Source organism: Mus musculus, chromosome 8 (assembly GCF_000001635.26).
Source record: "Mus musculus strain C57BL/6J chromosome 8, GRCm38.p6 C57BL/6J".
Lineage (NCBI taxonomy): Eukaryota > Metazoa > Chordata > Mammalia > Rodentia > Muridae > Mus > Mus musculus.
The window spans coordinates 53,496,482-53,506,389 of record NC_000074.6 but is presented as its reverse complement, the minus strand read 5'-3'; positions in this window follow the sequence as shown (position 1 = coordinate 53,506,389).

Here is a 9,908-nt window from a genome sequence, read left to right as displayed (position 1 = left end):
TATGGAAAGTCTCATAAGAAAACAGGGCAGGAAGTAAGAAAACAAACTGCGGAGCATGAATGAAGATTCTTTGAAAGCAAGTAGGCTGCTAGTGAGGGACGCTAATCAAGCGTCTACTTCTCCCTCTTCTCTCCGCATTATCATTTAAAAACATCTAAATTATAACATAAAAGCTGAAAGCTGCAGAGGGAATCTACTTGTTTGATGTGAAATGTATTTGTGTTGTTGCTAATGGCAAAGTATGGGCAAGAGAGTCGGGAGAATAAAGAGACACTAATATATGGTGGCGATCCTTTTCATACAGCTGACTGTCTTTATGATTTCCCAGGTCCCAAAGCAGGCTCAGACCATGAATGAGAACAGTGATTTTAAAGTCGAAGTAGTCCTATTCTCAGAAACTCTGAGAATTATTGCCTTTCTTCTTATATCCACTCCTCTTTTTCTTCTTTTCCTCAGCCTCTCTCCTCCTCTTGTTTCCATTTCTACACATCTCCCTCTTTGCTTCTTCTCCCCAACCCTTGTTTTTCAATCCCTTGCCTTCTGGTCCCCTGTGTCTCTTCCACCGAGCTCTACTTCCTTATTTTCAAAATTGGCATTAGGTACCTAATTTTAGTGTTTTCACATTATGGATACAGTAGTGAGTAAAACAGATAAACCTTGCCCCAGGGAGAAGGGAGAATTCTGACGGCAGGACTTCCTTCCACAAAGGCACAGGCTTTAGGACAGGGAGCAGAGATGTGGTCCCAGGAAGGAAGGAACCAGAGCCCTGGGGAGGATCCTCTGTAGCAGGAACTAACTACCAGGAAGGCTCAGGATTCTGCTTTAAGACTGGGTAGCAGGACAGCCAGGGCTACACAGAGAAAGAAACCCTGTCTGGAAAAGAAAAAAAACAAAAACAAAAACAAAACAAAACAAAACAAAACAAAACAAAACAAAAAAACTGGGTAGCAGGAGCAGTTTGCTTTGAGTTCTATGAGGGATTGGATAGCCAAGAGTAAGAAGGGCAGATCTTACATTTGAAACGCTCCTAAATCACAGACCTCCTCTACCAGCCACCTAAATTGGCACCTCAGAAAAGAGATGTCAAATTCTTATTTGGCAGACAAAGGGACAAAATGCAGGAATGAGGAAAGTGAATATAAAGGTCGAGAAACAACCCCATTGTAGAAGGGACAAAATATGCAGCTTAGTTCAACAAGGGTAACCTAAGCACCAGAAGGAACCTAAGGTCGATTACTTCGCTGTCCACTCATGTGGTGGCTGAGCTCTTAGTAAGAGAAGGCAACACCTCAGAGGTTTCTGGGTTCTTATGCAAAATAGTTAAAGACACTGACTTCAACAGAATGAAAGGTAAATAGCTAGCCAGCTATTTGGCAGAAAGGTGGACAAACAACCCATCCAGAGAGGACTCAGAGGCAGCTTATAATGAATGGGCCTTGAAAACATCAAGATCTGCCCATAAGGTTAAGGCTACTTCTAGCCATTTAACCAGTCATACTCACGTGACCACTGAAGTAGAATCCAGACCATTTACAAGGACCAAACTGCAACAAATAAGAAAAGATTTTGCACAAAGAGGAGACGAGGATGCATACTATATAATCGCTTATGAGAAAAGGGAGCTTGTACAGTGATGTTGTCAAAGGGATTCTAGAACATCCCCACATGTTTGAAAGTCTAGAAAGAATTTTAGATACAGCCCGAGGGCAAACCCACACTTTATTGGATTGGGTAACAGCTTCGTGGAGGTAGGTTCCCCCACATTTGGTCTGCCTCAATTTGAGGCAGAAGGACAATGGAAGAATATGAAAGGAGCAATGCCACGTTTGAGAATGACATTGACATCAACCTGAACAATTGCCAAACTGTTAGAGAAGCTATTAATTTCTGTAGATGCCCAACTCGCCAGCAAGAAGAACGCCACAACGAGCCCCAGAACTGGCGCTGCTTATATAGGCCTAGGAGTGGCGTGTCTATACCTGATTGGTTATGCTTTCAGTACCTCATTTACATGCCTCGGGCCAGGCAGTGCACACATTGGTTGTTTACCCATATTCATGTGCATTGGCTTATTGAAACCAATAAGCCATCTTGTAATGGCGTTTATTGGCTCCCCACAAACTTCTACAAGCAGACTAAAAAACTGGAGACAGATAAGATAGTATCCTTCAAGTCTAATATATAGAACCAAACCAGCACTGAGAAAAATTCACTAAAAAGGTGGTTATATTTTTAGGCAAAGGCAGGGCAAGACCATGACCAGATGTAACCCTCCAATCTTTCAGAAAATCAAAGATATAAGACTGTTTGGACAATGATATTAGATACCAAAAGACAGCCCAAAAGAGGAGGATTCAGAAAGAGATTACTAGACAGACCAAAGTATATACAGAACCAACAACCTAAAATGAAGGAAGGACTCCAGAGCCCTTCATATAGATCCCCAGAAAGATCAGGAGAATGGTTCAACATATAAATTGGCTTATACATATAGGGAGAGAGGTGAGAATTTGAACCCTCTGTCCACGTTACCAAATGCAGTAAATGATGTAATTATTGAAGGAGTTGTTGGAAAACCATTTAAAGTAAGAATAGAAAATATAGAATTATTAGTCTATAATCTATCTCTAAATATTCCCACAATATTTACAGTAGAACCTAGTTGCATGCTTGAGATGAATGTCATACCCAAATTATTTCCCTAATGGCATTACATTAAAAAATTTAAATCCTTAGACTCTAATATCACCCAAGTACAAATCCTCCTTTGGAACACCTTAAAATTAAGTGATCATTGACCAAGCAATACTCTATTAAGGGAGGTGATAAAATCATCGATGACATTGTAATTAATAAAGGAAGATGTTATTGAACCCACACAATCCTTCAACCTCAGTAGTCCTGTTTGGCCAGTATAAAAGCTAAATGGTCAATGGAGAATCACATTAGACTGTAGGAATATTAATCAGCTTTCTCCACAAATGCCAGGAAATTTACCTGTTAAAGATTAAGACTTACATCCCAAAATTCCTTGGCACCATAGACTTACCAGATATGTTCATTAGCATAGCACTCCATGTAGAATCTAGAAACATTACTACTTTTACCTGGAATAATAAACAATGCAGATTAAAAAAAACTGCCTCAAGGCTCTAAGAATGGCCCAATTATTGTCCATGTGACACTAAGATGGTCAATGGAAAATCTACCTGAATTAAATCACATTGCCTCCTTTTAAGCTATGTAGATGATATTTTGATTGCAAGATACAATAAGGACACTCTTCAAAATTATATGGAGACAGTAATTGATATTCTGGTACATGATAGCTAAACCCTTCATTAATAAAGACAAGGCTAAGGGTCAGATACATCAACAAAATTTCTACATGTGTTATGTACATCTGAAAGACCCAAGGTCCCAGATGGTATATTGCTCAAGATTTTAAATATATACCACCCAAGGACAAAACTTAGATGCAACATATAATTTGCATGTATATATACTGGAGGATTCACATACCAAATTTACAGACAATGATGAAATATCTCTGCAAAGTTTCTTGGAAAGAAAGGCAGCTGATTCCTAATGGGAACAGGAAAATAAGGAAGCTTTTGAGACAGCCTGTATGGTCATCTCTGAGCATACAGCCCTGACCAGTATTACAACCAGGTGATACTTAATTATGGGTATCATATTTAAGGATGAATATGACAACTGGAGACTCTTCATAAATTGAAAGGTAGTCCACCAACATTTGCCTGTTGACTTCTATTGCAAGAGCTTTCCAATATGCAGAGAATAAATACCCTGTCTTTGAGAAACAAATCTGGACATTTTATGAGGCACACAGAATCCTACACACAGTCATTGCTAACCACCTTATGTTCAGAAGGGCATCCATTTTAATGATGGGTTGGATCCATTGAAAATCAAAGTCCTTCACAGGCTTAGTCATGGAAGAAGAGGTATTACAATAGAAATGGTACCTATCTGTGTAAATGAAAATGTCACTTTTATTTCCTCAGATGATGAGATAAGAGATGTCCCCAAGCTGTGTAAATACACTGCTTGGGCTGAGCCCAGAACATTTCTATCTAACTACCCCTAAGCCTAGGCCTAGAAGCTTCTAGCCTCCATACAATCTAATCTTCTGCAAGCCTGGACTTTGAAGGTTCGGTTTCCAGCTTCTGTCTTTTAACTTAGGTCAAGAATTGTTTTACCTCTGAGAGTTACTGCTGAACAAGCTCATTCTTTCTAGCTCTTTCTGAACTCTGGCTGGCTGGTTCAACTTGTTTGATCTAGCTTAAACTCCTCTCTAAGCAGACTGATTCAGATTGGTGTCTTTGGGCTTCTGTCTCAATTTCTCTATTTGGAAAGACTTTCTCTAAACTGCATGAACTGAACTGCTCTGAATTGAACAGAACTGAACTGAATTGCATTGCATGGAACTCCATTCTCTGTCCCTCACTGCTCTTTAAGTATCTTATCTTTCCTGTCTGCTCTCATAAGAGTTGGGTGTATAACACCTCTGAGTGATTCTGTCAAATGTTTCTCTAATTTGTCACTTTATCTGCCCTTCAATTAGATGTTATTGCTTGGAATTAAAGGTGTGTACTAAATGCATGTCTATATTCCAGCCAGGTGGATCAAAGGCGTACATTCCAGCCAGAGGAATTAAAGGTGTGTGGAGTGCCTACATTTCAGCCAGATCACATATTTGGATGTGATCCCTTGCCAGAGCAGCCATGTTACTGAATTAAATTCTTTTTACATATCTGAATTCCTTCATGACTAGGACGTGGTAGCAAAGTGGTCTGTGCTGCAAAGTGGAAATAGCTCAGTTGCTTATAATCTTCATCCCTAAACTGCTCAACACTCTTCCAAAGAGGCACTAATGGAATGGTCACAGCATTTGACTGCTTCATGGTTTGCTGATGGCTCATCAACCACTGATGGGACCAAAAGTAAATGGAAAACTGTAGCATATAGTCAGGGTGAGGAAATGGCTATCACTGAAGAAGGACCCACTAAATCAGTACAAAATTCTGACAGAACAGCAACACTACTGGCTATAATACAAACATCTATAGAAGGCAAAAGAAAAAGGAAAAGCTATACCTTTTCTGGTTCATGGTATGTGTGCAATACTATAGCTATCCAGTCATCAAAATGAAGAACCACTAATGCCAAAGATATTTAATCAAGGGAGTTATGGATGGAAATGTCAAGATTTAGCAAAGACATAAAAATTTATGTAACCTACATAGATGCTCACACAGGCAAGACAAAAGACATGGAAAAGTAATGAAACAGTGGACAAAGTAGCATCATAGTCACTTAAGGCTAGAATGTAAAAACTTGCTAGGGAACAAGCTAGAAATAAATCAGCAAGGATGATAGATTACACAGTTGGTAAACTTGAAAGTTTAGCCTTTACACTAAAAAATGAGGGAAAAACAGAGAACCAAATTAAAACAGAACAAGCCTATGAAAATAATCATTAAAAAGATACCAAACTGGGAGATTAAGAAACCTGAGAATGTTAACATAATTAGCAAGATAAAAAATCCTATGATTACATAAAACACGGGGACATATAGAGATACATGCTTTGTTCCACTGATTTGATAAAAAGAACTTTAAGGTATCTTGGCAGGCCTGTAAATAGGCCTTTAGAGACTGCCACCTTTGTCCTGCACTTAAAACTAGATTCAGACATTACATTGAATACCACTTGTAACATGGTCTTCTAAACAATTTAATTAAAAACTACATATAGATTTCATTGGACTCTTGAATGCTCACCAGGGCCTTTATGCCTGCACCCTTGTAGATGTAAGCACGGAACTTGGCTTAGCTAAAAAAAGCCATAGACCAGACCAGTTGGCAATAATATACACTCTCTGGTGTTGGATAGCCAGATATGGCTGTCTAGTAATTATTGAGTGAGAGTAAGGAATACACTTTACAGGATCTAAAGTCCATAGTTTTCCAGACTATGGACATACAATGAGACTTCCATACAGCATATAACCCAAATATAGAATATAGAAATATATAGAAGGATGGAATTGAATGCTTATAACCAAGTTATTACAATACAAAGACACCCCCTTGAAAAAAGCTATTGAAATTGCATGCTAGTAGTAAAATATGAGACCAAGATTAAATAGAGCTTCTCCCTTAGAAAGGATATATCAGACTTACACTTAGAACAACCTTGAGATTGTTCCAGACCATAAAGAATAATTCCCCATGAATGTGTTTATGGGGACAGAAATATTCAAACCTTAAAGGAGACAGAAATCATGGCATCCAGAACAGGCAATAGAATCTGGTCCACAGACAAGAAGGAGAATCTGAACTTTAGAAAATTAGATGATCTATACCATAATGTGTGTAGGACCTAACCCAATATATTATATTTGAGTTTTCATAAGGATAGTAATTGTCTTAGGGTTAATTGATTCAGCATTGATGCTAACTAGGCATTATACCTTCTAATGTTAACTAGGCATTATGCCTTCTGCATAGACACATGCTTCATAGAATACAAGACAGAACAACACCATGTTATTGATCTGCTGGAAGAAGAACCCTAGGACATTGTTCCCTGAAGTCCCTCTGTTGAATTCTTTATGTTTAGCATTGCCCAATGAGTCTAGCTCAGGCTCTTTGACATTATTGTTAATGCCACCATCATCAACACCATTGTACTCATCACAATTGGAGACATCATCACCTTCATCAACAACCATATCTATAGCATCAGGAACAATGGATAAATTAGCCATCATACCCACAGCTACAATAACAAATAAACCAAGAGGAAAGTATATTGGTGACTTACCCTATCACACTTTGGATGGATTCCAACCAGGGTACTGGGACCATGAACACTTTATCCTAAACCTCACAACACCAGGAATGCATTCTATCTCAATATGCTCTTTGTGAAGCTATTGAGAATACAGTTTGGTGCAGCTATTGTGATAACTGGAGAAAAGCCAATGCCGATTTTGTACCAATTTTGAGAGCCAGACACCAATGATGAAGAGGAAAGTGAAAACACCAATTTTAAGGAAAGAATTCCACTGAAATACCATTCAACACAGAATTGAAGAAATATCACAGCAGCATTAGCCATCTACACTTCCCAGTTAGAAAGAAATATCTCCTAAATCATCCTTTCACCTTACAATGAAGAGCAAGGGGAGAATAAGATTAAGATCCCAGGCATAGAAGACTCCTTGTGTGAAATATCAGAGAATACAAAGTTCCTCTCAGCATTCCTTTGCCTATACATATGTCAGATGAATTCTGTGTTTGGCTACCACTACAATTAAACTACTGGACTGCAAATAAAAATGTATACAATTATCTACATTGGGATGAGTATGAGGAGACAGATTACTTGACTAAGGAGACACCAACATCAGCCACAGTAAACCCATGCAGTCCCACCATTTTTTTCACAACTGTAACTCCTAACCCAAGAATGCCATGAACACATTTCTCTCTTGGAATAAAATCCCACCACCATATGGATCTTAAATGCCCAAATTCACTATTTGAAGTACCCACTATTTGGATTACCCATAACTGAATAGGTCAAACGTGACTGTGCCGATGAATTTCCCAACCTATCCTACTATAGTGAAATGGATATATGGAGTAACCACCTGATATGGAGAGTACAAAATGATTCATTTCCACCTATTAATGGCTGGCTGGAAATTGCAGCACTGGGGATACAACAATACAGGTTTCCATTTATCTTGACTGATGTGATGCCACAACCTTTTGCATCTTGTGATATTGAAGCCCCACCAGCTGAGTAGAACCCATGCAGGCACTGTGCCTTGATGGTACTCTACAGAACTTAGATTATAGTGTAGCACAGCCAGCCATATTTTGTACTGCCATGGTTTGTATACCAGCACAATTTTTGATACAAAAAGCTTCAACCCCTGTCTCATGAGCAAGAATGTAGATGCACATAACTAGTATAACTAAATCTATATTTTGTTATGCTGAGGATCATGGCACGATGTTCATACTCTAAATTTCTAACTCTGGTCCTAAGCCTATCTCCCATGGCTACTCACCCCTGTGGCATATCTTAGCTGAAGGTGAGGTCCAGTCTCTAACAGAAGTCTCTGATTGGAGGGTGAAGATCCTGGGTGGAGGCTCTCCAGTCACAGGCCAGATCAAGGCAGCATCTCTCCAGATGTGTAGGGCAGCACACTGCTTTTAGTCTCTGCTTATATACTGTCCAGGGGGGACCATAGCATTCTAGGGCTGTGTTTCATTACCTTGAGTGAGCAATGTCACTGACTTCTGGTTATCAGTTGCAGTATGGATGTAATGGGGATCCTGACTAAACTATTTCTACATGTCTAAAGGCATTTTTTTTTCAGCCATGCCCTCACATAGAGCTTCCAAGTAGGATATAACAAGGAAAACCATGAGTATTTATTTATTTATTTATTTATTTATTTATTTATTTATTTATTTATTTTTTTGCAGTATCTACTAACTCATGACTCCTAGTTACTAAAAGTAGCAGTGAGAAGGGCTTACTATAAAATACAATTTTCCCTTTACATATATGCCTACTTTGAATACATAGGAGAATAAGCTTTCATTGTATCACGAGGGTAGTGCAGACATTCATCAAGGTTTGAGCAGCTGCATCAGGAACCTCTGTCAAATTGTAAAACAGAAAACTCACCACTCCATATTTCATTAAGACCTTGCACATATAGTCATCCATCTTACATTTGAAATGTGTCAAATTTTCATGTGTCTGAAATATATTCAAATATATTTTCTTTGAGAGTTACACTTCATGAAGGTTTTCCAAGTGCTGAATTTTAGAATTAGTTGTGTTTGTTGATCTGATGACATCAATAACAATTCAACTTAGAAATGAACAATAACATCGCAACACTGGAGGGAGATTTCTACAGCAGCTGCTTTCTACCAAGCACCTTTTAACTCCCCCATTCTGGCAGAAGGCATTATCTATTAATTATCACAGAGTTTTGAGAGTCTGCTGCCTCAGAATGGAAACTGTTGTGCTGGTTTTTATGTGAAGGAAGAGGCTTACGTGGTGTGTACCCAGGAGAATCATTACAGACAAAGTGGTACAATATGAATGGCACTGGAATGGTTCCATGTGGCTGTAAACTCTTTTCTCCAGCCAAGACCCATCAACACAGATAGAAGGCATGTGAATTACTATGGAGGCCAAGCATTCACTATTAAGAGCAACTGTTCAAGACCAGTGCTACCCAAACACATTTTTCTGCATTACATAATGTTATCATTTAAACATTGTCATTTGAATGTGAAGACCAGCTGTGCATATCAGGACACAGCTGTCGGGTTGAGGTGAAGATAAGCCATCTGGTGCTTGGTTCTGGGTGGTTAAATACCAGCCAGGGGATTTAACTTCATATCCAGCTGTGATAAAGTAAATTGAAGGCTGCGTATTATTCCTCAAAAATCACTCCTGTGGGATAGTCCTCAGACATAAATTTTAACCAGAGGTGTCACTGATTGGTTTACACTTTCAATTACAGCCTTTGCCAAAACCAAACCAAACAGGAAAAACTGTGCAGGCATTTCATTGCCTTTCTATACAATTCTTAATTTTTTTTTTTAATTTGGATTTTCAGTTACCCTCACATTATGTGTTTACAGGAAGTATTTGTAGTAAATTTGCCTGACTTCTCCTATTGCTCAGATTGATGACAAAAACAAAACAAAACAAAACAAAACAAAACAAACAAATAAAAAAAAACCAAAACAAAAAAAACCCCCAAACCAAAAAACAGATGACCCATAAAGGCCAGTGAGAGAGCAAAGGTGGTGGTTAGCTTGCCTTCTGCATTTTGTTA